Source organism: Monodelphis domestica, chromosome 1 (assembly GCF_027887165.1).
Source record: "Monodelphis domestica isolate mMonDom1 chromosome 1, mMonDom1.pri, whole genome shotgun sequence".
Classification (NCBI taxonomy): Eukaryota; Metazoa; Chordata; class Mammalia; order Didelphimorphia; family Didelphidae; genus Monodelphis; species Monodelphis domestica.
Window position 1 is genome coordinate 593,278,911 of NC_077227.1, and position 27,644 is coordinate 593,306,554.

General features: G+C 47.8%; 1 protein-coding gene and 1 long non-coding RNA gene across 7 annotated transcripts in view; one reads left to right on the forward strand and one right to left on the reverse strand.

Annotated features, from left to right (window-relative positions):
* Nucleotides 1-37: 37 nt before the first annotated feature.
* Nucleotides 38-1,665, reverse strand: LOC103093193 (uncharacterized). Its single transcript, XR_458990.2, has 2 exons — nucleotides 1,565-1,665; nucleotides 38-304 (listed from the first exon to the last, which is right to left on the reverse strand). It is a non-coding gene; the product is annotated as an uncharacterized LOC103093193 (long non-coding RNA).
* Nucleotides 471-27,644, forward strand: part of DMTN (dematin actin binding protein) — a 49,680-nt gene continuing 22,506 nt past the window's right edge. For 3 of the 6 annotated variants that reach the window (XM_056813676.1, XM_056813671.1, XM_056813677.1), the window contains exons 1-2: nucleotides 6,230-9,134; nucleotides 10,703-10,882. The gene's annotated coding sequence lies outside the window, so the exon portion shown is untranslated. Of the gene's footprint in view, nucleotides 808-6,229; nucleotides 9,135-10,702; nucleotides 10,883-11,015; nucleotides 13,312-27,644 lie in introns of those variants that run through there. The other 3 variants (XM_056813672.1, XM_056813678.1, XM_056813673.1) reach the window with 2 other exon arrangements.

The following is a 27,644-nucleotide window of genomic DNA, read 5'->3' on the forward strand; positions in this document are numbered from 1 at the left end:
GGGGGAAGGTGAAAAGAATCACACAATTGCAACAATCCACTAGCAACAAACTTTCTTCCCCAAGAGGCCGGCAGAGAAGGGCCTCGTGTTGGTCGGGGGACAGAGAAGAGTCACTCTTCTCCCAGAGAGCTGGGAGCAGAAAGCCGGGAGATAGAGTATGGAGGGGGCGCCGCCGGGGAGCGCTGGAGGCAGTGCGTCGGCCGCCCAAGGGAGGGCCTGGCAAACTTGCTTCAGTGCAGTGGGGATAGAGTCTTGAACCAAGCCCAGGAAGTTTTGGCTTCTGATGGCTTTTCTTTATTTGAGACTGTGTGGGAAAAAAGGGGATTGAAGAGCGGGGGCGGGTTAAGACACACAGACAGACAGAGAGACCGTTCCACTGCGCGGGTACCTGCTATGCCGAAGAAAACTAAAAATAAACCCAGCCAACTAACTTGAGCTAATGTCGGGACCGGGGACCAGAAAACCGGAGCGGGTGGGGGTTGGGCTCCGCTGTAACAGCCAAGGTCAGCACAGAGGAACAAGTGAAGTCTCTCCCCAACGAATACAAGCGCGCGCGCGTACGCCACACACGACATTGCCGCTATCCCCCTCCCCACTTTGCCCAGGATGGTGCAGGGCTCCCGAACCCCGGGACTGGCCGTGGCACTGCCCCAGGGCGCCCCAGTGGCCAGACTGCTGAACTGGCCCAATCTCTACAGCCCGCCTCCCAGTGGCCGCCGAGCCGGCCCCCGGAACACCTGAAGCTTCGGAGGGCGAGGGGGGAATGAGATCCCCCGATACCCACGCTTTGCTCCTCGGACCGAACGGGTGAGGCGGGATGGGAATCAGAGAGGAGGAAGTACAGAGGGCAGAGGGGGAACTGTCCTTCAAGGCTAGAGTCAGGCCGGATTGGGGACGCGAAGCAAACACACCTGAGTAGGAATCTCAGTGCGTGGAACAGTATGGCCTGGTGCGCGCGGATGGGGGCGGGGAGAGACCTATGTGCCGGGACCCCCACCCCTTTCCCCGGGGCCACTCCGGGTGGCATCCTGCCAGAACCTCTGGATGGGTGGGTTGGCAGGGAATTGAAGGCTTGCTCGGACCCTAGGGAGGGGAACTAAGCCACCACAAAAAGCGGTCTTCTCTCCACCACCACCCCCCCCTCCGCCTCCGTCCTTTCCCTTTTTTTCCGCCCTGCTTAATCTAGCTAGGTGTGAGGTCAGTTTCCCACCGCCACGCCGCTCCACCCCCACTCCGCCCCCAAACCCCTACCCAAGGCGCTGTGAGGTTTCCTCCCTAGACTTTTCTTCTGGAGACCCAAATCTTGAACAGCCCTTGGGTGGGAATTCTAATCCCCATATAACACTCGTGTGCTCCTGCTGACTGTGCCTCAGTTTCCCTAATAAGAAAGAGACTTGGGCTTCCCTTCTTCCTTCTGGAGAATTTTCATTGCTGCAGTCGGGTTGGAGATGGAACGAAGGAAAGATACTTCCCCTTACCTAGGATGGGGACGTTAGAAGCCTAAGTAGGGACAGAGGCACCTAAACTTCTAAACTGGCAGAAATAGGGGAGACCGTGCCCTCACCTCTCTGCCAAGAAAGACAAATAGCCGCTACCTTCCGCCTCCGACAGACACTCCCCAGCCCAGTACTCCCTAGGAAATGGTAGCCTCAGTCAAGAGGGAGGTCCCCCAGACCGCCGAGGCAGGCTCCCCTCCCCCTTCCAACCTGTCATAATTGCTTTTTACCATATTGCATTTTTTTCCTCCTCCCATCACAAAGAAGCTTAATCCTTGCCAGGAGGCTGTGGAGCTGGTGGTGGTTGGTAGGGAGGGCGAGAGTTGGGGTGAAGGGCAGTCGCAGCAACTGATAATTTTGGTGTTCAATAGAACTCTGAAAGTAGGGCCAGCACCCCCCCCCCTTCCTGGAGGACAATGGATCGAGGCCCCCCAGGTGTGATAAACTGGCTTAGGGATCTGGGAAGGAGGTGTGTGTGTGCTTGCCTGCCCATGGAGCTGGGGGAGGGGGGAGGAGAGAGCTCCTGCAATCCTTCTGGTTTCTACTGGAATTTGAGACTTTCTTTAAAACTCTTGACTGGCCAGGCTTCCCCCCTCCTCCCCCCCCTCCCCACTTAGAGACAGCTTCAAAGGTGGACCGGGGGCCTTTGTATTGCCTCCGCTTTCTTCTCTTCCTTTCTCTTGTCCCCTCCCTCCCTCCCTCCCTTTCTCCCTCCCTCTCTTTGACGTCCCCAGCAGAGACAGGCCTCTGGGGGCCAACTGGAGAAAGCTCTCACTGTTTCCTTTCTTGTTTTTTGAGGTGAGACCTGTCTGGGAGGGGCAGGGAAGAGGGGGGAGAGGGAGGAGGGAGGACTGAGGAGGAATGTGCACAGTATAGTAAAGGGTGCAGTCAAGGGTGTATCTCCCCACCCCACCCCACCCCCAGAAGCCTGTCCTGTGCAGAACTGGGAAGGACACAGGTCTGTCTTTGACATCCGGGGCATCACTGTAAGGGCTCCCCTTCTTGGGGGAAAGTGTCTGACCCACCTATTTTATTAAGAAAAATATTGACGATCACATAGTGGTTTAAGGTTTGCCAAGAGCTTTACATCCCATTTGACATAGTAAATGTCTGAAATAACATTAAGTTTAATTTAATTTGCCCTTCCCAGGAATTCGAAAGGAGACAGTCATTAATTGATATACCAAACGGGACACAGACCTGGGCCCTGGGAATAGAGATGACAAAGACCACTGCCTGAAGAAAACTTACCCCAGGGCTGAGCTGGGCAGGGCTGGGGAGGAGCAGGGGGGACACAAGAAGAGAACAAAGAGAAGTATAGCCCAAGGAAGGGTGCCACAGGGCAGAGGAGAGGTTCAGACAGCGTTCTGGACACAATTTGGGGAGGGAGCACAGCCATCTAGGGAGGCTCTGTTAAGGACAAGGTGGCACCTCAGCAGAGCCCAGAGGAAAGATACAAATTTGAAACTTGGAGGATGAGAAGAGAGTGCGTTCTGGCAGAGGCTGGCCAGTCCAAATGCATGGAGGAAGTAGAAAGTCAGGTAAAGTCTTGTTAAAACTTCTGGCTAATGCTCTAGCCTCTCTGTAACATTTATATCATAACTGACAGTGATAAGTGAAGGTTAGAAAGGCAGATTGGAGCCAGACTCTGGAGGGCTTTTAATTCTAGGCTAAAAAAGATATAAATTTGAGGGTAAGTAGGTAGTTTAGTGCATTGAGTACCAATCCTACAGACTGAGGTCCTGGGTTCAGATTTGATCTCAGATACTTCCTAGCTGTGTGAGCCTGGGCAAGTCACTCATCTGCTATTGCCTAGACCTCATAGCTCTTCTTCCCTGGAAACAATACAATATTGATTCTAAGATGAAATGCAAAGGTCTAAATATATATATATATGTGTGTGTAAAATTGATTTGCTAGATAAAGGGAGTCATTGATTTTTTTTTAAATTCCTTACCTTTCATCTTAGAATCAATACTATATATTGGATCCAAGACAGAAGAGAAGTAAGGGTTAGACAATGGAAGTTAAGTGACTTGCCCAGATACAGCTAGGAAGTGTCTGAGACCAAATTTGAACCCAGGACCTCCCAACTCCAGGTCTGGTTCTCAATCCACTGAGCCACCCAGCTCCCCCTTGAAGTATGTTTTTAACTCTTACTTTCTATCTAAGAAACAACTCTTAAGACAAAAGGGGAAGGAGTAGGCAAATGGGGTTAAGTGACTTGCCTCGGATCACACTGCTAGGTCTGAGACCAATTTTGAACTCAGGTCCATAGTTCTATCCTCTGAGCCACTTAGCATATTCCCTGAGGTATTTTTGAGGTAGGGAATTAACCGGGTCAGACCTGAGCCTTACGAAAATGATTTTGGAAGTTCTATAAAGACAGAATGGAGAGGGGAAGAGATCAGCTTGGACAGACTAGTTATGAAGTTATTATATTAATCCAGGTCAGAGGTGTAATGAGAGCATGAACTAAGGTGGTGACAAGCTAAATAGAAAGAAGGGGACAAATGCAAGAGATATGAAAATGTGAAGGGAGAAGCACACTAAAACCAAATCTCTAACGATGGAATTTCAGTCACTGTTGGGGAGGGCAGCTGCTGGGGTTTGTTTTATTTTATTTTTGAATGAAGGCTGTGGTATGTTCCCAGGACCTCTTTACCGCTTCTCTATGTGTCTGTTTATAGAGAAAAGGTAGCTTTACTTGGTTTTGCCTAAAGATGCTAGGTAGAAGGTAATTGTGGCAGAATGACTTACTTCTTTCTTTTTCTCCTTAAATAGGGAGGGGACTGGTGGTAAGGATCAAAAGCAGAGTTTTGTTCATTTAAACAATTTCTTAAAAGATGCCAGGCAGACAGAGCCAAGACTAGGGGTAGACAAGGTAAGCATCTGCATAAAGCATTGCACATGTTGTAGAGGAGCATGCAGCAAGGAGACTTTAATACAGTCTTTTACAAATGGACATTTTTAATGTCAGAAAATCTTATGATCCTCTGGTATTTTTTTAAACACTTACCTTCTGTCTTATAATCAATCCTGTGTATTGGCTCCAAGGCAGAACAGTGGTAAGGGCTAGGCAATGGGGGTTAAGCGACTTGCTCAGGGTCATAGAGCTAGGAAGTGTCTGAGGCAAGACTTGAACCCAGGATCTCCCAACCCCAGACCTAGTGCTCTATCCACTGAACCCCCTAGCTGCCCCCATGGGTGTTTGTTTTTTTTTGCAATATATTACAATAGTGATTTGTCAGTGGATAATAAAACAACTGATATTTACTTAGCACCTCAAAGTTCTCAAAATGCTTTATATAAGTTATAATATTTAAGCTACATATGTTACCATGAAGATGCTGTGAAGAAGGTACCACAGCTATTATTATCCTTTTGGAAGACAATAACCAGAGGGACAGTTTTTAAAACTTGCCAAGGATATGTAGATATTGTGTCCCCCCAGGCTTGTAAACAGATTTAGGGGTTCAGAGGAAAACTGTTTCAGAGGAAGATAGACTAAAGGACCAAGATCTCCCCTAGAGAGAAGGAGCCAATATTTTGAAAAGGGCAAATAAGATTCAGTGGGCCACATTCAAGTGTTATTACTTATGTGCTTTCCTATATAATTTCAAGGAGGCAAAATTAGATTGGATGTAAGGAAAATTTTCCTAACAATTTCAACTATCCCAAAGTGAAACGGATGAGCTCAGGAAAACAGTGGGTTTCCGCTCATTAAAGAGCTTCAAGGCAAGATTGGATGATGGTTTTGTCAGCTATATTGTAGCAGGGACATTTGTTTGCTTTATAGATTGCACTGGAACTCTGAGGTCCCTTCCAAATCTGAAAATCTATGTCATGTGGGAGAGGAATTAGACTTGTTCTGTTTGGCCCCAAAGGGCAGAACAGAAACAATGAGTGTAAGTTTTCAGAGAGGCAAATATAGGCTCAATGTCAGGAAAAACCTCCTAATAACCAGAACAAGCCACCTTGGGTGAGATCAAGGGCAGGTGGTCCTTCCTTGGAGGTTCTCTAGTAAAGGCTAGATTAACCGCCTTTTTAAAAAAAACCCAAACACATTACCTTCTGTTTTAGAATCAATACTAAGTATTGGTTCCAAGGCAGAAGAGTAGTAAGAGCTGGGCCCTGAGGGTTACACAGCTATGAAGGGTCTATGGTCACATTTGAACTCAGGACCTCTCATCTCTAATCCTGTCTCTTTTGTCCACTGAGTCCTCTAGATGCCCCTTAGATTGACCACTTTTTATAGACAAACAAAATTGAATTCATGTACCAGTATAGTTAAAGCTAGAAAGCTCTGGGTACCTTCCCACTCTGAGTCTGTGATGGGATGCTCTAACTATGGCTAATAATAATAGCATTTTATACTGATGCCTCCACTTGTGTCTCTGAGGAGTTCTAAAGCACACTCTGGGAAGGAATCTTCTCTAGATCCCAGATATCCCATGTAGGCAAGAAGTAGTCAAGACGGATTAAAAGAGAAATTCATATACTTCCTAGCTGTGTGACTAGGCAAGTCACAAGAAAGGAAGGAAGGAAGGAAGGAAGGAAGGAAGGAAGGAAGGAAGGAAGGAAGGAGGGGAAAGAGAAAGAGAGAGAGAGAGAGAGAGACAGAGAGAGAGACAGAGAGACAGAGAGAGAGACAGAGAGAGAAAGGAAGGAAGGAAGGAAGGAAGGAAGGAAGGAAGGAAGGAAGGAAGGAAGGAAGGAAGGAAGGAAGGAAGGAAGGAAGGAAGGAAGGAGGAAGGGGGAAGGAAGAAAGGAAGGAATTCTTTGACTAGAAAGGCACTCCAAAGGGAAAACATTTTCCAACGTCTCAGAGCAATACAGGGACACAGCCAAAATCAGAAACCACATGTTGGAAGCCATTTGGAAGTTCTAGAACCAATACCCACTATTTCTCCAAGCAGAGTTCTTGGAATTACATCCTGGTAAAGGTGTCTACACAACTGGTCAGGCAATACATATTTATATACCTCCTGTGTGCACAGAAGGTGGGATAAGTCACTGAGTAAGATATAAAAATGAATGAGAGTCAGTACCCTTGAGGAGCCTAGCTTCTGTTGGGGAGAGAAGATTCTCAAAAGTAATCCTGGTTTGTGTTGGTGGAGTTCAGAAGACATCACCATGAACTGATGTGTTTAAGGAAAGTTTCCTGGTAAGAGGGGGACTCCAGCTTGAGTCCTGAAGGATACTTATGGATTTGTTTATGGAATGGATTTCCATAAACATATGAGAAATGAGAGGAGTAGAGAGGACCTATGGGGAACAAAGGCTTGGGGATATTCTGGAGTAAGTACACCCCAGTGGCTATCATGAAGAGTTTGTGAAGGTGACCAGGAAGAGAAAATAGGTTGGGCTCACTCCTGGAAGGTTTTGAATGCCAGTCTAAGGACTGTGAACCTGTCAAGGACTCAGTTTCCTCATATGTAAAATAAAGAATCAGAGTAGGTGATTTCTTTTTGTGTGTGTGTGGTTTAGTATATGTTATCTTTATTTAATTAATTAATTAATTTAGAATATTTTTCCATGGTTACAAGATTCATGTTCTTTCCCTCCCCTCCCACCAATCCCCTCCTGTAGCAGAGTAGGTGATTTCTAAGGACCTTGGCAAAAAGTCAACATGCTTCGAATCTGTGTCTTGATATCATGTTGGGCAGTGAGGAAGATTTCTGAGCAGAATAGCAATATGACAAAAGCATTTTTTTAAAAGGAAGATGAACTTGATAATAGCGTGCACACTAGCTTGGTCAGGGAGAGGCAGTGGTGGTCGTGGTTATGAGGTCATCAAGCTAAGTGGCTAGGAGGTTCTCTGGATGACTTCCAGTAAGTAGCAGAGCCTTACTCTAACCTGAGGCTTCTCAAAGTCGGATGCTTCATCACCGCTCCATGCTGCCTATATGAGATATGGTTATCATGAGGATAAAATTAGATAATGGACCTGTAAATGCTTTGCAGAATGTAAAGCATTATATCCATGTTTTATTAATGACAAAAACAATGATTGGGTGGGTAAGAATGGTTAAGACTATGAACATGTCAAAGGACTGTTTTGGAGTTTTTAGAGTCATTCTAATGAGCTGTGGACATTTGGCAACTGTTTAAATCCCAATTTGTTTTTGGTCTAGTGGAGAAACAGTGAGGAAAAAGCACTGGATTTTATGCCAGAGAACTTTGTTTTGAATCTTGGTTCTGCTCTTTCTCTCCCTGTGATCATGGCCTAGTCACTTCTTCTCCATAGTCCTCAGTTTACTCATCTGTGAAACGAAGATTGAGATTAGGGGTTCTCTAACTTTTTGGTCCCAGCGTTATATTCTTAAAGATTATTGAGGATCCCCCAAAGCTTTTGTTTATGTGGTTTATATCAGTATTCATTTTATTAGAAATGAAAACATCTTAGTATTTGTGAATTTTAGATTTATTCCACCCTGCTTAGTCTTTAGAATTCTAGCAACCAGGAATGTATACACCCCCACTTAAGGATTAACTGTAGGGGAGGAAGGAAAGTCTATGACCCACATGTGCTAGCAAGTGACAAATCAGAAACAACTGACTGACCCCCTGGGCTGTGTAAAAACCAAGTTTAAGCCACCATTGGTACATGTGAGACACAGGAAGTGACATAAAGAACTGCCTTTATATTTTGAGTAACTTCCTGTGAGAGGGCCTGGGTGGTGGAACTTGACTTGGAGGAGGACCTCGTGAAGATTATTTTGACCTCATGGATCCCCTGAAAGAGTCCTAGGGCCCCCCTGGTAGATACCAGACCACACTGTGAGAAGTACTAGACTAAATGACATCTCTAAATCCATCTAGATCCCTAGTCCTCCTCTTTCTTTCTCATTCCTCTTTGCCCAATATCACAGATTCTAGCACGCAAGAATTCATTGGCAGAGCCTTAACTATCACTGAGTGAATGGACTCTGCTCCAGGGCACTGATGTCTGGTGTGTTTTCATCCAATATCCCTCCAAAATCCATTCCCTTCTCAGAGTCATCCTTCTCTCTCTCCCAGCCTCTCCGGGAAGCAGGCTGCCTCCTTTCCCAACCCAATTCTACAAACAGTTGGACTGTCCTCTTCAAAACTGTTGCTCCAAACACATTCCTTATGATTTTTTAACTAATTCAAAAGAAAAAATCCCAGCTAGGGCTCTGCCAGTAGACCATTAGGGTCTAACCACATTCGGAAGCTACAGGTGTGTAACTGATTGTACCAAGGGCTGTGATAAATTTGGGTCAGTGAGTGATTGTCATTTTAAATGATCATCAGGCCATACCCACGCAGGAATCTGACTGTGTCCCCACTATGGAAAAACGTGGATTCACTTGCCCAACATTGTTCTCCCTTTTCTTCTCCCCCCACCCCCTCTCTGGAGCCAAACTTGGCCAGTGGTTAATATTTAGCCTCCATTAGGTAAGCTTCTCTCCTTCCAACCTCCCTCAGCAGGGCCTAGAAAGCCTAGAGAGGAAGTTGGGGAGGCGGGGGAGCAGGAGGAATGCATGCCAGGCAGAGAGGAGCGCCAGAGTGAGACCCGGTTAGACTAAAAAGCCAGCCTGCGCAGGCCGAGGCCCTGACTCAGGCCCGAGGCCAAGGTGAGTGGAGGAAACCAAGAAAGAAGCCAAGAAAGAGGTGAGTCTGGACAGCTGGCATGAGTGACCTTCCTCCCGGCCAAGGGAATCGGCGACCGGATGGGGACACTGTGAAAGGGGCCGGTCCGTCCCTGAACCCTGGGCTGGCAAGCACCCCTCCCACGGGCCACTGGGCACGGGGCAGCCCCAAGTTGAACGTATTCCCAGGCTGTCTTATCTGCACTTGTCCAGGGGAGTAGATTCTCTCGGAGGGTAAACGAGGTGCCTTCATGGGGTGGTTACCCAAACTAAGTTGATGGAATGGGTTTTGCTCAGGGTGGGGAATGTGGTCCTGGGAAAGCCTGATTGACTCACCTGTCCATGGGAATAATTTTTGTTTCCCAGAATTGCCCTCCCATCCACACAGGTCTCTGTTTGAACCAGCCGAGACAAGGGGGGGAAGGACCAGTGTGTCCTCTTCATTCAGCCAGCTAGAGAGCTTCCTTCCCATAAGGAAGGCAGGGAGAGGCAGAGGGAGTGGTTGGGAAGACCCATTCATAGGGACAAGGTGGCAGATTCTGGGGGAAAGAGAATGGCGGCTCCTTATTGCTTTAAAAGGCTCTCAACTCCCTCAGGGAGTCAGTCACTGCTTTTCATTCTGTAGTGACCTTGACAGTGTGCAACCCACACACGAGAGACAGCAGGGGGAGCCCTGATTCTCCAGTCCCTTTTGCACCCCTTGTTTGGCTTGAGAGGTGAATGTACAGTCTCCTCTGGCTTAGTTGAAGGTCATCAGATTCCCAGAGTTTGGACCAAAAGAAATATTCTGCTTCCACCATAATTCTGTTTACCTTTTACCTAAGTGGGGATTGAGTGTGAGGGGGCCCATGGGACTAGGGAAGGGCGGTCCTCCAAGACCCTCCCTGCAATTGGAAATCTGCCCAGGGGCAGTGAGGGGATAGGAGAGGTCAGATGGCAACCCCAGCTTCATTGACATTTTGTTCAAAATCACAGCCTTGTCCTAGTCATTTTATCAGTGCCTACCATCTCCTTCCATGATGAGGTCACCTATAGGTGGCATCTATTTGATTGTCCAATTAAGTAGTTATCTTGGTCCAAGCCTCCTATTCCCTACCCTATTCTCACAGATACTTTTGAACAACTCTACTCTAGGCTTTCTATCCTCATCCTGCCAATAAATCCAGTCCTCCCCTTTCTTTACCCTGAACTGAGGGTCCCCTGAAGCAGTCCCAGGAGCCCATCCCTTACCTCAAAGGATATCTAAAAAAAAAAAAACCCAAAAGGGGCAGGAGTGAACAAGGAAGGTTGATGGATTGCCTAGGACTGCCCAGCTTTTAAGTCTTCTATCAACCTCCCCATCACCATCCCTATGATTCTCCTCTCCTCTCTCTCTCTTCTCTCTCTCTCCCTCTCCCTCCCTCCCTCCCTCCCTCTCTCCCTCCCTCCCTCCCTCCCTCTCTCTCTCTCTCTCTCTCTCTCTCTCTCTCTCTCTCTCTCTCTCTCTCTCTCTCTCTCTCTCTCTCTCTCTCTCCTCTCTACTCTCTCTTTCTCTGACTCTCTCTCTCCTTCTCTCCCTCCCTCTCTCCCTCCCCCCCCCCCCCCCACCAGGAAGAAGAAGCAGGAGGAGTTGCCTCCTCCTTGCTGCTGTTGCTACTGCTGCTGCTGATCTGGCCAGGAAGTTGTCGTGGCAACGGGAGGCGGGGAGGAGATGCACCGAGGGATGGAGGTCTGTGTCACCGCTGCTGCCTGCTGCACCTCAGCCCCATGCCCAGGGGCCTTGAATTAAAGGTACCTTGAGAACCCCCCCTCCCCTACTTCCAACCTTTAGCTTCGTCCTTCAAGCCCTCTTCCCCCACCCCCACCCCTTGCTTCCCTCCCACTTATGCTTCTATTGAGAGAGAGAGAGAGAGAGAGAGAGAGAGAGAGAGAGATGTACTCCCCGACCTTCTCTTTCCCTCCTGCCACCACCCTAGTTTCCAGTTCTCCCCTTCACTCTAGGCATAGGCTGCCCTCTGGGTGTCAGCCTCTCCCAGCCCCAGAGGAATTCCTTGTTCCATTACAGTGATGGCTTTCAGGAAAGGGAGAGAGATGGTTTCAGGAGGACCTTGGGGTGGGGTGGGAGAAAGAATTCTAAGCTACTGACTATAGAAGGCTGCCTGATTCTTAGTCTTGCATACAGGCTAGATGTAGATGTGCATGTGGGTGTTTTTTCAAGGCTGAGGTAGAAACAGGAAGCCGTGGAAGAGGGAAGTACACCCTTCTAGGCTCATAGGCAGAAGACCACCTAGTCCTTAGGTGTCTACCACTGTTTTTGATACAAGCTCAGATTCAGGACACAGCAAGGGCAGAACTGAGGGAAATGAGAGGCAAAGACTGAGACTCCTTATCTTAAAATAGGAATATTGGGTTGCCCATTCCCAGGCTCATCTCCATCTTTCCTAAAGGTTATTTCTACTCTCCCTCTTTCAAGGGCTTCATCTACTCTCCTAAACCTCTTTTTCCCTGTTTACATAAATTAGATTTTTCCTCTTTTGCCCCGGTTTTCCCTTGTACATTTCCATATACTCCTCTATATTCTCTCACCCCACGATTATATCCACCCTCACAAGCCACCCAGTTCTCCCCATCTCATTCATCTCACTCTTTCCCCCGCCCAACTCCTCCTCTCTCTCATGAATACACCCTGCTCCTAATCATGCCTCCAGACTTATCCCCACTACCAAGCCCTTGGGAAGAGGAAACCTTTTCCCCAAACTCTTGGGACTAGATACCCTGACATTTGCCATAAAAGCACCCCAAGATCTCTTCCTCAGATGTTGGGTTTCCTGGACAACAACTGCTACCATCTACTGACTGATGGTGGGCAGCAGTTACTAGGGCAACAGTGGGGGGGTGTTAAGAGAGACAAATGGGGGTGGGATGAGAGAGAGAAGTTTGCGAAACTGGCCTGAGGACTGAGCTCCTAGTCAATCCATCACCTAACTGAGCTGCTCCCAGGTTCTCTGGGTCAGTGGGAGAAAGGATGGCTCCAGAGGATTCCTTAGCTCTGCCTCAACTTCCCTAAGCTGTGGTCCTTTGACAAAGAATAGCCTGGCATTAGCAGAAATGTGCTTGAAATGGTTTTTGGGGAGAGGTCACCTGATCCTCTGTGTATATATAGGGAGGTGATGAAAGGAAAAAAGCAGCCCAGCAAGAAATAGGGCCTTTCCCCAGGCGTCTGACTTGGGCTCTCGGTGTAGGTGTGTAGGATAGTCGAGGACACCAAGGGCCTTGAGACCTTCCTCTCCCTTAGCTCTGAGCCACTGCCTAGCTGGACATCCTCTTCCTCTACCCCCACTTCCATCTTACGTCTTTTGACACGGAGAGGGCCAGGGCTCAGACGGGCTGCCCCAAGGACCCCGCTCTTCCCCTCGGGCTCCTCCAGGCCTGGGGTGCTCCTCGGACCACCGTGCGGGCCTAGGCCAGGGGCCCGATTCCTTTGTAAGGATGTTGTGTGTGTGAGTGCATGCGGGGCTATCGAGTAGAAGAGGGAACATCGACAGTGGGAGGGATGGACAGCCCGCCGTAGGGATTCTGCTTTGTCATGATGCTGAGCTAATTCTCCTCTTGTTCTGAAATGGATAAAGCCAGCAGCAGAGCAGAGGTGGAAGCAAGCTCAGCTCAGGCATAAACTCCAGGCAAGAGTCTGCGTGCACACACACACACACACTCACACACACACACTCCCTCCCTCCCTCCCTCCCTCCCTCCCTGCTCAGGCCCAGACACATGCTATCAGCTGGGGGTGGGGGAGCCGGGAGGGTGTGTGGAGGAAGCCAGTCAGCCAACCAGCCCTCCAGCTGCCCTGCCTGACAGCCAGATACCGGCTCCCCAGCATCAGGGGACCAATTCAAACCCAGAGATCACCCCGGCAGGCTGGGAGGCACCAGGGAACATGGGCGAGAGGGGGCTGGGGGCACCGAAGGCACATAAGCCTGCTTAGCAGAGGCTGGCCACCCCCTCTCCAACTCCTACCCGCACACCCACCCCCAGCTGGCTTTTTTCCTGTTATTTTTTACTCTGGAAAGCCAGTGCCCATTTCTCAGGAGAGACAGCCATTACTTAGGTAGGCGAGTAAGGGAGGCCGGTGGATTGGTGTTTCTCTCTCCCCTGTCCCTCTACTCCATCTGCCACCCAGGACACTCGGCCAGCCAAGGCCCGGAGCTTCCCAGGAGGAGGTAGGTAGCACATTCCTTTCTCTCAGCCGCTGTAGGCCTGGCACCAAGACCTGTGTGTGTGTGTGTGTGTGTGTGTGTGTGTGTGTGTGTGTGTGTCTGTGTGTGTGTGTCTGTCTGTGTGTGTCTGTGTGTCTGTCTGTGTGTCTGTCTGTGTGTGTGTGTGTGTCTGTCTGTCTGTCTGTGTGTGTGGAGGGAGGGAGAGGGTCCTGAGATGGGGGATGGGGAAGGGGCTGGTGGCCTTGGCTCGGTCATTGCCCCTTATTTTGGAGGAAGGACGTCTAGAGAGGCTCATGCCTTGGAAGAGACCGATGTGTCTGGATTTGGCCACTTGGCTGAGGAAGGGGCTCCACAGCGTGGAGGGGAATCCAGGGCCACAGGAGAGCTAGCTCTGCCTCCCCTCTGGAAGGGACTAGGCTGCCTGTTCCGTCCAGCAGTATATGGGCTCAGAGGGGTGGAGGAATGGAGGAAAAGAAGGGTTAGCCTCTAGGTTAGCGCCGTGAGCTCACCAGTGAGGGAGCGGCCCAAAGCTTGGTCTTATTGCCATAGGTTTGGGGTTCCCGTGGACAAGAAGGGGGCCCGCGCCAGCCCCCCTCCCCTTACCCATGGCTGTTCCAAACCACCCACAGAGTGAGCTCACCCTTGCGTTGGGCCGGGGCTGCTTGAGGAATGAGGCTCTTAGCAGGGTGAGGCTGCAGGCCCTGACCCCGCGGCTACTTGTGGCACCCGAGAGCCTGGAGTCTATGAAGTGGGTGGGGGCTAAACACACTTGGGCTGGGAAGCTCCCCAGGCGCCCCTGCCCTGCCCTGCCCCCTCTCCCCACATTCCTCCCTCGGCATCCCGCCTGCTGGGCAGGTACCGCCGCTGTAGGGAGTGTCTGGAGAGCTGGGACGGGGGCCGCGCGGGGACAGGAGACCGAACCAGAAACCCTGGCTAAGTGTCTACTGTGTGCGGGCCGGGCGGCCTGGAGAGCCTTGGGAGAGGGGCGGCCCCGGGAAGGGGCGCCCCAGGGTGCGTGGGTGATGCCTGCGTCCGGACGGATCCCTGTGTGAGGCGTTATGCAACCGCGTCCAAGTCCTTGTATGTGCGTGCGTGGAACCACCGTGTCAGCATGGCAGCAACACATATTTAGGAAGGGGCTGTGCAGGCACGCTGGGAAAACAAAGAAAGGGAAAAGACAATTGCTGCTGTCCAGGAGCTCGCCGTCTCGGGGGCCGGACAGATGCCTAGAGGAGAGGGGGGGCTAACACGGCTGTTACTAACATGCTGGTTTGGTATGAGTGTGGCATCGACTACCGACACGCCGGCTAACGTGCCTGGGTCTCCGGGGAGATTCCGTGTGTGTGTGTGTGTGTGTGTGTGTGTGTGTGTGTGTGTGTGTGTGTGTGTGAGAAACGGGGCCGGCACAGGTTTAGAAATCCCTTCTTTCTGGCCCCGAGCCAGGGATGCCCAGGCAGAGGGATTTAGGGCAGGGGATCATGGGCGGCTCTAATCAGCGCAGCCTGGATGAGTGACACTATTGCCCGTCGTGGCGCCGGCTATAGATAGGGGCTGGAGAGAGAGCGCGGGCACCGGAGGGGCCGAGCATCAGAGGGCAGGGGAGGGGCGGCGAGAACATAGCGCCCAGAGGACGCGTCTGCAGGGACGGGACAGGACTCCCAACGCCAAGCGCAGAGTATTATCCCATGGACGTGGCGAGGGCAGAAGTCGCCTTGGCTGTGTCTTGCGTCCCCCCCCTCCCCCCCGCCATCCTGCCCCAGAGACAGCGGCTGGCTGCTGGGTAAAGTCCAGGCATCTGGGCCTGGAAATGCCCGAGTCATCTGGCCACCCCCCTCTTCTCCCACCCAGAGCCTCTGGGACCCGGTGCGCCAGGCCCAGAACAGCCCTGTACCCAGAGATGGACGTGCATGGGGACATCATGGAAAAGAGAGGAAAAGAATGAGGCCAGAGGAAACAGCTGGGATGCTTTCCCCAAATGGGGGGGCAACAGATTCTCGATGAAAGCCAGAGACTGGGGCTTAGTTCAGCACCGGTGGCCTTTCTGGTGACAGGCAACAGAGCCCTCATGGCCGGCGACTATGAGAGTGCCATGTAGACCACGCCCTCCCCCACCAGCCCAGGGTGCCATTTTGGAAACTTGTGACCCAGCTGGATTCAGCCTTTATTTCAGGCATCCAACTGTTGCCACAGTAACTTGCGGGAGAAAGAGCATGGCAGAGGGCGAAAGGGAAACCGGGTGAAAGAGAAGGAAGGAAAAGCAGAAAAAAAGTGAGAGAAGGAAAGAAGAAGAAAATGAGAGGGAGTCGTCGTAAGTCATAAATGAGACCTTGAGAAAACTGAACAGAAATCGTTTGGGGGCCAGGTTCCCCCTAACCCCAGCTCTCCTGCTCGGTTCCTCATTTTTTCCTGCCCACGTGGGCTGATTTCATGCCTAGCCTCACCCGGCTAACATGGCAGAGGACCCAGAGGGTGTGGTGGGCATATGTCTACATATCTGACCTGAGCTTCTTCCTGGATGTGCTGCTCCAATGTACCCTCAGGGGGGAAGGTCAGGCAATGAAGGACAAGTCAGAAAATATGCCTGTAACTGGAGGAAAGTTAGGCTGGATGTGACAATAACAACAACTCTAGCTACCATTTATATTGGACGTTCCTCCCAACCAATGGGGAGAATAGGGTGGAGGAAGAGTTGTATACTATCATGATGATATAGTTATCTTCAAAACTATTGAACAGAATGGGAAATTATCAATCCATCAATAAACATTTGTCTATTCAATTTTTATTTTTTAAGTTTATTTATTTTGTCATGGAGTGAACTGGCCCAAGTTGGGGCCTCTGGAATGACAAGAGTTAAAAGACTAACTTGAATCCAAGTTCAAGACTCTCAGAGTTGGAAGGGACCTCAGAAATAAATATGTAAATAGAAATCGAACATATTTATAATATTTTTCCATGGTTCCATGATTCATGATCTTTCCTGTCCCCCTCTCAGGAGCTGACAAGCAATTCCACTGGGTTAGACATGTATCATTGTTCAAAACCTACTTCCATCTTATTAATATTTGCATCTCTTGGATTTTTAGATTAGATTATTAGACTAGATATATATATATTTTTTTTTAACCCTTATCTTCCGTCTTGGAGTCAATACTGTGTATTGGCTCCAAGGCAGAAGAGTGGTAAGGGCTAGGCAATGGGGGTCAAGTGACTTGCCCAGGGTCACACAGCTAGGAAGTGGCTGAGGCCAGATTTGAACCTAGGACCTCCCGTCTCTAGGGCTAGCTCTCAGAGACTAGATATTTTTAATTAGTTGATTGTTCATTAGACAGAAGTGTCTGCTGTGTTCTAGACCCTGCACTAGCCTGGACATTACAAACACATAAGAGGGACTCCTTGCCCTCCAGGGGCTTACATTCTCTTGGGGAATGGGAAATTAAGTGACTTGGACAAAGTCACACAGCTGGAAAGTGTTGGGACCTGGATTCAGGACCTGACTCCAAGACCACCGCTGCACCTCTCTCCAAGGTCCCTTCCAACTCGAAGATTCTTGAACTTGCATTCAAGTTAACCTTTTAACTCTTGCCATTCCAGAGGCCCTGATTTGGGCCACTTCACTCCATGACAACACTTAGGTACCATCTACAGTGAGAAGGCTGCTGTGAGTGGATGGGAGGGAAGAAACCTGGGAGGCCCATGTGGGTGGGTCTTATCGAGGCAGTGTGGGGGCCCTGGAGGTTCTGGTTGCCATAGAGATGGGTGGGTGGCTTGAGGTAGTGCTTGGCTGGTGTCTCAGATAAGGAGGGAGGAGCAGAGGATGAGGGTGAGAGCTGGAGGAGGAAGACAGAGTATGTGTCTGAGTAGGAGAGGGAAGCCTGGGACAGGAGAGAGAATAAAGGGTTTAGGAGAGGTCCCTTCCGCCACCTGGCCGCCCTTCCTCCCGGCTTCCCTCCATCACTTCCTCCTATTCCTCCCTTCCTGCCTGGAGCTTGCCCTCCAGCTCTCTGGGGCTCCTGGTCCTCTCCTCCCCGGGTTGTCAGCGAGAGAGGGAGTCTGGTGGGGTGGGCAAGAGCAGCGATGCTGCTGCCGCCGCAGGTCATCTTGAGGCATGAGATACAGAGCACGGGCAAAAACGTACGAATGCATGTGCGAACGGGGCCAGCCCCCAAGTCAGCCACCTCTGTGGGAGCAAGGCCACGCGGAGTAATCGGGCAAACGCTAGAAGAGCTGCTTGGGAAACACCTCCAACACTATGGGTGACCCGGGGAAAGTCCCTTCAAATGAGGATTTTGAGTCTTCTACTCCTCACCTCACATTTGTAAAGCATTTTGTAAACTTTGTTCATTTGTTTTTTTTATTTATTGTTCTATTATTTATTTAAATTGTTCTATTATTTTTTTAAACCCTCACCTTCCGTCTTGGAGTCAATACTGTGTATTGGCTCCAAGGCAGAAGAGTGGTAAGGGCTAGGCAATGGGGGTCAAGTGACTTGCCCAGGGTCACCCAGCTGGGAAGTGTCTGAGGCCAGATTTGAACTTAGGACCTCCTGTCTCTAGACCTGACTCTTAATCCACCGAGCTACCCAGCTGCCCCCTTTTATTTTATTTAAATTTAATTTAAAATGTTTTAAGTTGTTCATTTAATTTTTTAAAACCCTTACCTTCTCTCTTAGAAAAGTATTGGTTCCAAGGCAAAAGATCAGTAAGGGCTAGTCAGTGGGGGTCAAGTGACTTGCCCAGGATCATACAGCTAGGAAGCTAGCTGCCTCATTTTGTAAACTTTTAATGGCCACTAAACTTTTCAAGCCTCAGTTCTCATGTGTAAAATGGGGATGATAGGGGCAGTGGGGTGGCTCAGTGAATTGAGTCAGGCCCAGAGATGGGAAGTCCTGGGGTCAAATCTAGCCTCAGATATTTCCTAGTTATGTGACCCTGGCCAAGTCATTCAACCCCATTTGCCTAGCCCTCACCCTCCTGTCAAAGAGTTGTTACTAAGACAGAAAGTGAGGGTTAAAAAATGGGGATGATGTTAATTAATATCAACATGACTAGCCTAATAGAGAAAGTTGTAAGGATCAAATGAGATAATAGATACCAAGAACTTTGTCAAATATCATTGTTGTTATTCAGTTGTGTCCAACTCTTTGTGACCCCATTGGAGTTTTCTAGGCAGATATAGTGGAATGGGAGGCTGAGATCAGCAGGGTGAAGGGACTTGCCCAGGGTCACTCAGCTAGAAAGTATCCAAAGCCGGAGTGGAGCTCAGGAAGGAGTCTTCCTGACTCTATCCAATGTGCCATCTAGTTGCTCACCCGTCAGCTCTTATTAGTTCACGAGACACTGAGATTATTTGGGAGAGGGGCTGTGGAAATGTGCATAGCTTGTTATAAACCTGATACTGTGGTCCCACTCAGGAGGCAGCTGCTTGCTCACAAAGGCCAGGAAAGCCAAAAATCACATCCTTTCTTTGGGCTGAGGCCGGTGGTTCTCAAACGCCCGTCAGGGGCCACGGAAGGGTCTCCAAGCCTCTCTAGGGGTCTGGGAGGTCAAAACAATCTTCATACTAATTCGAAGATGTTTCCGTTCTGATATAACTCATGGAAGCTGGGTGGAGGGGAGGCTTCTCCATCATTTTCAAGAGTGTAAAGACGTACAGAGACCAAAAGTTTGGAGAACCCTCGTCCTGGGCTTTGGGGAGGTCCCTATTAACATGCAAGTGCTCCTGAAAGGTTACTCCATACCTATTATCAACCTTTTGCACACTAAAGGATGGTAAAAGTCCTTCAAATTAGTCACTGGAATTTCCAAGATGGAAGGCATCTCAGCCAACATCTAGTTCACTGAACCTACACCTGACAAATAATTCCCCCTCTTAATGGGTTACCTTCCATCTTAGAATGATACTAAGTATTGGTTCCAAGGCTGAAGAGCAGTAAGGGCTAGGCCATGGGGATTAGGTGACTTGCAGGGTCACACAGCTGGGAAGTGTCTGAGGCCAGATTTGAACCCAGCACCTCCCAGTTTCTAGACCTGGCTCTCCATCCATTGAGCCACCCAGCTACTACTCCCTTATAGAGTGTTTTAAGCAGTCTGCTTACTTATCTCACTTGTTCCTCCAACAACCTTGGGAGTTATGCATTATTGTTTTCCCCATTTCATAGAGGCAGAAACTGGGGGTCAGAAAAGTTAGGTAATTTGTTCAGGATCACATGATATCAGAAGAGAGATTTAAACCAAGACAAGGCTTTCCTGGCTCCAAATTTAACTTTCTTTCCACTAAGACACACACTGACTCTACAACCAGCCTGATAAATAGTGATCTGGACTTTGGATGATCCCTTTCTGGTCCCTTCTCCTGAGGAAGCCCCTTTAATGGAGGTGGTTTCAGCTGTTAAAGCAAAGTTTTCCTAAAGCTGCCTCTTAGTAACTTCTAGTCATTTCCCCTAATTCTCCTCTTTGGGGCCAAATGGAACAAGTCCAATAATTCTCTAATGACAGCCTAGCAAGCATTCGGAGATCTCTCCTAGCACACTGAACTTTCTCTTCACCAAGCTAAAGAGCTTCTGTCCCCACATACGACATCAGCTCAGAGCTCTTCCCCATCCTCAATGCCCTCCTCTGGACATCCTTAAATTTTAAATTTAAATTTAAATCCAGTCTCAAACATTTACTAGCTGTGCAACCTTGGGCACATCACTTAATCTGGGTTTACCTCAGTTTCCTCAACTGTAAAATGGGGATATTAACAGCACCTACCTCCCAGGGTTGTTATGAGATCACCTGAGATAGTGAGCACAGTGCCTGGTGCATAGTAGGCTCTATATAAAAGCTGGCTGTTGTTATCTTCCACTTGACACTGGGGCTATTTGCTTCTTTACCTGGAAGCTTTACCCTCATAGTTTTTTTAGCTGTCGTATGACACTACTCATTTTTGAGCTTGCAGTCAAGTAAAACCCCCCAGATTTTTAAAAACAAACGGTTAAATTTAACCATTCCATCCCATCATGTATTAAAAAAAAAACACCCTACCTTCTGTCTTAGAATTGATACTAAGTATAGGTTCCAAGGTAGAAGAGCAGTAAAAGCTAGGGACTTGTCCAGGGGCACACAGCTAGGAAATAAATGCCTGAGGTCAAATTCGAATCCAGGATTTCCCATCTCTAGATCTGGTCCTATCCACAGAGCTGCCTAGTTCACCCAATCACATAGTCCCACTCCATCACGTACTTGTGAAGTCTGTATTCTTGAACCCAAGTACAAGACGTTGAACCCTTCTAAATTTGTATCCTTCTAAAATTTCTCATTAGATTCCATTTTCAAGCATGTAATCCTGCCCCGTCCTTCAGTGTGTTCACTCTCTCTCCTAGCCTTGTGCCACCTTCAGATTTGCTCAGGATACCATCTGAACCTTTATCTAAGTTATTGAGAAAGGCGTTAACTAGCACAGGATTAGGCTAGTTAACTAGCACAGATCCCTGGGGCGCTCCACCAGAGAATTCTTTTTCCAAGTTGTTGAGGAACTCTAAATGAAGAAGTTGGACTTATACCTTAATACTCATTAATTTTAATATTTAACAACTCCAATGAGACTTTGGTGCAAAGTTAGACAGGGAAGTATGCTGGAAAGAACAAGAGGTACAGAGTCAGAGACCCTGGATTCAAATTCTGACCCTGCCACTTTCTAGCCTAGGAGTTTGAAGAAATTACTTTGCTTTTCAGGGCCTCTGTTTCCTAATTTGTAAAGTAAAGGACTAGATGACCTTGGAGGACCTTCCAGTTCTAAATCTAGGTTCTGATGATAATAATATGACTATGGGGCCTTTCAGGAACTAGTTTACAGGACAGCGTTATTTTTATGAGCATTACAGGGAATCGATAAGTGGGGAGGAGGGGACAACAGGAACCACCTGGAGTACATTGTTCTAGAGGGAGGCCATGGGCAGCTAAGGGGCATTTCTACATGTGCTAGGTAATGGAGGACCAGAAGAGACTTGAGGAGGGAGACAGAAAGAAAGAGATAGATGGGGAGGATGGAGCTGTGGGATAGGGATAGGAAAGAGAGAGGGAGAGGGAAAGAATGAGAGAAAGAAAGAGAGAGAGAGAAAAAGAAAGAGAGAGAAAGAGAGACAGAGACAGAGAGAGAGACAGACAGACAGACAGACAGACAGACAGAGAGACAGAGAAGAAGGGAGGAAAGAAAAATGTTTCCTGCTTTCTGAGCATGTTTATATAGGAATATCTATGGGGATGAGAGTTTAAGTGGAGGAAGGAGTAAAACTACAGTGAAAGGCTCATAGATTTAGACCTAGAAGGGGCCATCAGGTCCCAATCTCCTCATATTACAGTGGAAAATTGAGATTCCCAGAGATTGTCACTTGTCTGAAATCACTTCGGTAGTAAGGGGCAAAGCTGAGATTTAAACCTAAATCTAGTGCTCTTTCCAGCATACATTCTGAATCTCGGTTACTGAATTGGAAGCATTTAGCCAGACTGAAGCCCAGTCACAAGGGTCTGGGTCTATTGCTTGAGCTTAAGTGCCAGGATGAACTTAGCACTATGAGAATCCTTCTCCTGACAGCTGGTAATTGACTGCAAGCTACTTAAAGGTGGGCTTGGGGTAGAGAGGTGTTGGTGTCTCTAGACTGCCCGGGAGAAAAGTAAAACTGCACTGTGTCCAGAAGTCTTGGGTCTCATCATCCATAGCCTCAGTTGGTCCCTTGATGCAGCTGGAGAGTCTTTCTTCTCTGCCCTTACTGTTCCCAAGATGTCCCCAAGACATCTACTCCAAACCTTCTCTTTCAGTGGCCCCAAGGCTGCTTGATGCAACCTTCCTTATGCATTTGACAAACTTTTCCAGTGTGATCAATCACCCTTTCGGGACTCCTTTCTTCTATCCCATGACTTTAATGAAAATGTTTTCTTGGAGGCCACCAATGAACTCTAAGACTTCCCAGATGTAGGACCCTGAGCAATCACCAGATTCAGTCACCTTTTTTCAGTCTTTATTTTCCTTTCCAGTTTTTTGAAAGTCTTCTAGCCAGATTCAGAAGCATTGTACTCTCACCCCATTTTCTTGACTTTTCTAGCTCCTCAACTTCCTAGGAGTATTCCCTCACAAGTCAATCTTTGACTCTCATCTCTTCTCTAAGGGATAATATTTCCAAATCACTTAGGATGATGCGTGACCCCTAATAGGCACTTAATAAATGCTCATTCCCTCCCTCTTTTTCTTTTTGTAAACTTTTACCTTTTATCTTAGAATCAATACTAAGTATCAGTTCTAAGGCAGAAGGGTAGTGAGGGCCAGGTAATCGAGGATAAGTGACTTGCCTAGGAAGTGTTCGAGGTAAAATTTGAATCCAGAACCTCCCATCTCCAGGCTTGGCTCTCTATCCCCTAAGCCACCTAGTTGCCCCTCATCCCCTCTTTTCACAAATTTCCTTTGCAATCTTATTCACACTCATGGCATCAACTACGGTGAATGCAGATGCCTCCCCAAACTGGAATTATGGCCCTTGACTCCAGTCGGGGCACTAGACCAGCATCTTTAGCACTCTTTCCAGCTGTCACACCAGCATCTCCACCTCAACATGAGTGTTCAGAACTGAGCTCTCAGCCTCTACCCTTGAGCCTGCATCATTTCTGGAGTTTACTGAGTTTCTCTGCCTCTGACATACCTAGCCTTGGGGTAATGAGTGCCACAGTGCCGACAGTGTCAGGCTGGAAGTCAGAAAGATGCCCACAATTGGAATCTGGCCTCAGAGACTTCCTGGATGGATGACCCTTGGCCAATCCCTTTAAACTTCTCCACCTCGGCTGTTAAAGCTTAAACCTGCACTAAGCCTTTTGGAATAGCCCGTATAAAATATGGCAAGCACTTTGCAAACCTTCAGTGCTGTAGCTGAGATTAACTTTAACTCTTTCTCCCTTGACTCTCCTCTACAATCATTTACTAGGTCTTATTGACTGCCACACAGTTTGCTGTTTCCTTCTTCCCATCCCCTCTGCCATTATTGTATTGCAGACCTTTGCCCACCTGGAGTAGGACTGGACTCTTGGAATAGATCTCTACCAGGTCTTCTTGCCTCCCTTTTCTCTCCCTTTTATAGAAAAATCTTTCTCATGTTTGGTGGCTTCCTGTTGTTGTCTATCAGATCTCAAGTTCAAAGAACTCTGCCTGGTATATAAAGCAATCTGCAATATAATGATAATGATAATAATGATAATAATAATAATAATAAATAGCTAACATTGAACTAAGGACAACAAGGTGATACAGTGGGTAGAATACTCCAGGCAGGGACTCCTGAGTCCAAATCTGACCCCAGAGGCTTACTAGCTATGTGACCCTGGGTAAGTCACTTAACCTGGTTTACCTCAGTTTCCTCATCTGTAAAATGAGCTGGAGAAGGAAATGCCAAATTAGCCCAGGATCTTTGCCAAGAAAACCCTAAATGGAGCCTCAAAAATCCAGATACAACTGAAAGGACTGAGCCACAAAAAACCTTTCGATAGCACTAACTATGCTCCAGGCAATGTGCTAATTACAACAACCCTGCAAGATAGGCACTACTACTATCCCCATTTCACAGATGAGGGCTTGTTCGAGATCACACAGCTAGTTAGTGGTCTGATGCTTTGAGCTTGAATTCTAGTCTGATTCTAGTCCTAGTGCTTTTCCTTTTCCTCTGTGTGAGTTAGCTGCCTTAGTTTGGTACTATTCTGCCTTTCCAGCCTTATCTCCTTTATTCCCTCCTCTAGGGAACCCCATCTTTTCTCTTGTCCCCTTTCTTTGAATTACATTGTTTCTTCTTTCTCCATCCCACCTTCTCTTCACCCATTGAATTCCTTCTCGTCCTTTTAAAACTCACTTCAAATGCCATCCCCTTCAGAAGTCTGTAGCTCAGTAATGACCTTCCTCCTGAGACCACTTGGGTAGAACTTGGGTTTTAGGGGTTGTTTTAGACTCTAATATATTTTGCATGAAGTACTGTGTACTTTCATTCTTTTTTTTTAAAACCCTCACCTTCTGTCTTGGAGTCGATCCCATGTATTGGTTCCGAGGCAGAAGAGCAGTAAGGACTAAGCAATGGAGGTGAAGTGACTTGCCCAGGGTCACCCCACTAGGAAGGTCTGGGGCCAGACTTGAATCTAGGACCTGCCGTCTCTAGGCCTGACTTTCAATCCACTGAGCCATGGAGCTGCCCCCTACCTTCACTGGTGCTGGTGTCTCTTCTTGGATTAAACTGTTAGCTCCTTGAGGGCAGCTCCCATCTATTCTCTAAGGATTGAATCTTCTGTGCCCAGCTGCCCTGGGCTCTGGCTGCAGTAGGTGGATTATAAATGTGGGTTTATAGCAAACGGACAGTGGCTCCCCTTCTTTTCCCTGCACTCCCTGTCATGCTCTGCCATGGCCTTCAGATGGAGAGTTTGCCCAAGGAGAGTGACTCATGTTTGGGTTTCTGGTTGTCTGTCTGGGGCTATGGAGGAGAGCAGATGGAGGGAGAATCGAGCGGTTGAGGATTGGCCAGCGATGAGGAGAGGATCTTCAGGGTCAGCTGCCCGCTGAGTGTCTGGCACCCCTGCCTATGTGAGTCCTTCCTTTTCCTCTGAGGGGAAGGAGGCTTCAGCAGGGGTCTTGGCCTCTCAACACAGACACAGCAGAAGCCAAACCTCAGAATGGAACCTATTCTTCTGCCTCGAATCAGGAGAGAAGTTGTTTCCCCAAGGGGAAGCAGAAAAGAGTCTGGTCCATTTATGGGATGCCTTCATGCCTTCCAAGCCCTAGATAGAGCATGAAGAAGACCTAGTCTCCAGGAGTTTCACAATCTCATTAGGAAGACAAATTGTTCACATAGATGATTTTGTTTGTTGTGGGGTAGAGACTGGAGGTGCTCCTGTCTTTTTTTTTTTTTATTATTTGGGGCTTTTATTTTTTTTTTTTAAATATATTTTATTTGATCATTTCCAAGCATTATTCGTTAAAGACATAGATCATTTTCTTTTCCTCCCCCCCACCCCCCATAGCCGACGCGTAAGTCCACTGGACATTAGATGTTTTCTTGATTTGAACCCATTGCTTTGTTGATAGTATTTGCATTAGAGTGTTCATTTAGAGTCTATCCTCTGTCATGTCCCCTCAACCTCTGTATTCAGGCAGTTGCTTTTTCTCGGTGTTTCCACTCCCATCGTTTATCCTTTGCTTATGAATGGTGTTTTTTTCTCCTGGATCCCTGCAAGTTGTTCAGGGACATTACACCGCCCCTAATGGAGAAGTCCATTACGTTCGATTATACCACAGTGTATTAGTCTCTGTGTACAATGTTCTCCTGGTTCTGCTCCTCTCGCTCTGCATCACTTCCTGGAGGTTGTTCCAGTCTCCATGGAACTTCTCCACTTTATTATTCCTTTTAGCACAATAGTATTCCATCACCAACATATACCACAGTTTGTTCAGCCATTCCCCAATTGATGGGCATCCCCTCGTTTTCCAGTTTTGGGCCACCACAAAGAGCGCAGCTATGAATATTTTTGTACAAGTCTTTGTGTCCATTGGTGCTCCTGTCTTTCGGAAAAACTGGAGTGGTGTGAGAAAGCTCCAGGAAGGAGGGTGGGACTTGAGCTAGGCTTCAATGGAGGGAGATTTGGATGGTCAGAGAGAACGGAGGTAAGCCAGGCAACAACACGAGCTAAAAAAATGATAGAAATGAGCAGGACTTTTTGAGGAGAACCAGGAGAGTGGCCTCGTAGGAACACAGAAGTTGGTGGAAAGGTTGGCAACACCCAGGATCCTTTCCTTTGTGATTATCTGTGTCAAGGGATGGATAGAGAAAAACCTTATGGCCAAAACTGAGGGTGAGAAGGTTCTCTATGTACCCACGTACCTCCTCTTCCCTGCCTGACTTTACCCAGGCACATTGGACCAGCAATCAATCAAGTATATACTTAGGGTACTGATTACCTGGAAAGGGGTCTAGAGGAAGACAACTGGAATGGTAAAGAGCCTTGAGAACTTCTCCTAGGGATCGGTCTAATAAACTGGATGCTTTTAGCCCAAAGAAGACTCAAGTGAAACAGGTAGCTGTGGTCAAGTATTCAAAACTCTGTCATGTGGAGTAAAGATTAGACTTCTCTTTCTTGACCCAAGAAAAGGGTTGGGAATGACAAGGAGGAAAATTCAGGTTTGATTTCAGGAAAACCTTCCAACAAATAGATTTGTGAAAGGCGTTGTGATGGGTTTTCCATCTTGGGGGTCTTATCACTTATTTGGTATATTCTAGTGTTGTTCTTATAATGTTTGTGTTGGACCCAAGGGTATTCTTCCAACTCTTTTACCCTGTGACTCTGAATCTCCTCTGGCCCAGGACTCTGCACCTTGTGGGGGATACAAAGATGTCAAGACACAGTTTCTGCCTTCAGTGAGCAAATATGATAGATGACATTAATTTATGTAAATATACATGTGTATACATATATGTTATAATACTTTATGGTTTAAGTAATACATTCTGTGGAATCATAGATGGAATGCTAGCTTTGGGTTTGATAATGATAATAATAGTCTATGTAGTAGTACTTTTAAATTTGGAAAATATCTTAGCAAGTGTCTCTTACTAGTTGCAGGATAATGGGCAAGTCACTTAATTGCTCTCAGCCTCGGTTTTCCTCATTCATAAAATGGGGGTAATAGTACCTGTTATCAGCAGAATCACTAGAAAGCTCAAATGAGATAATGTCCACAAAGGACTTTCTCAACTTTAAAGCACTCTGTAAATGTCAGTCATATATGAGTCTGTACCCCCACTTCCTCCCCGATATAGACTATGTCATAGGTATATATCTCATTCCCATTTTACTGAAAAGGAAACTGAGGATTAGCCAGGCGAAGTGATTAATGATAAGATCTTGAGATTTGGAGCTGCAGGGTACCATAAAGATCATCCAGACCATTCCCACCTATTTTACAGGTAAGGAAATCAAGTCCCAAGATCAAACAGGCAGTGAATAGGTAGTAGAACCAGGCCTTAAACTTGGGCCTTCTGACTCTTAGGTCCTGTGCTTTCCCCCCATGCTATAGCTGCTCCCCTATCTAATTGGGGAGATAAGACTGGCTTTTATGAAGCAATTACAAAGCCACGCAAGACAGCCTATGATTAAGGGTTAAGTGGTGTGGTATTGACAATAAGTGCGATTATTATTCCGGGAAGGGAGATATTGATGTGGGACTGTCTGCTTAGGCTTCATTGAGGAGCTGGGGGCTGGATTGGTCCTTGAAGGAGATTTATGAAGCAATAAACAAGTCAAGGAGACATTTTGGTCCCTGTCTTCTTTGGATTG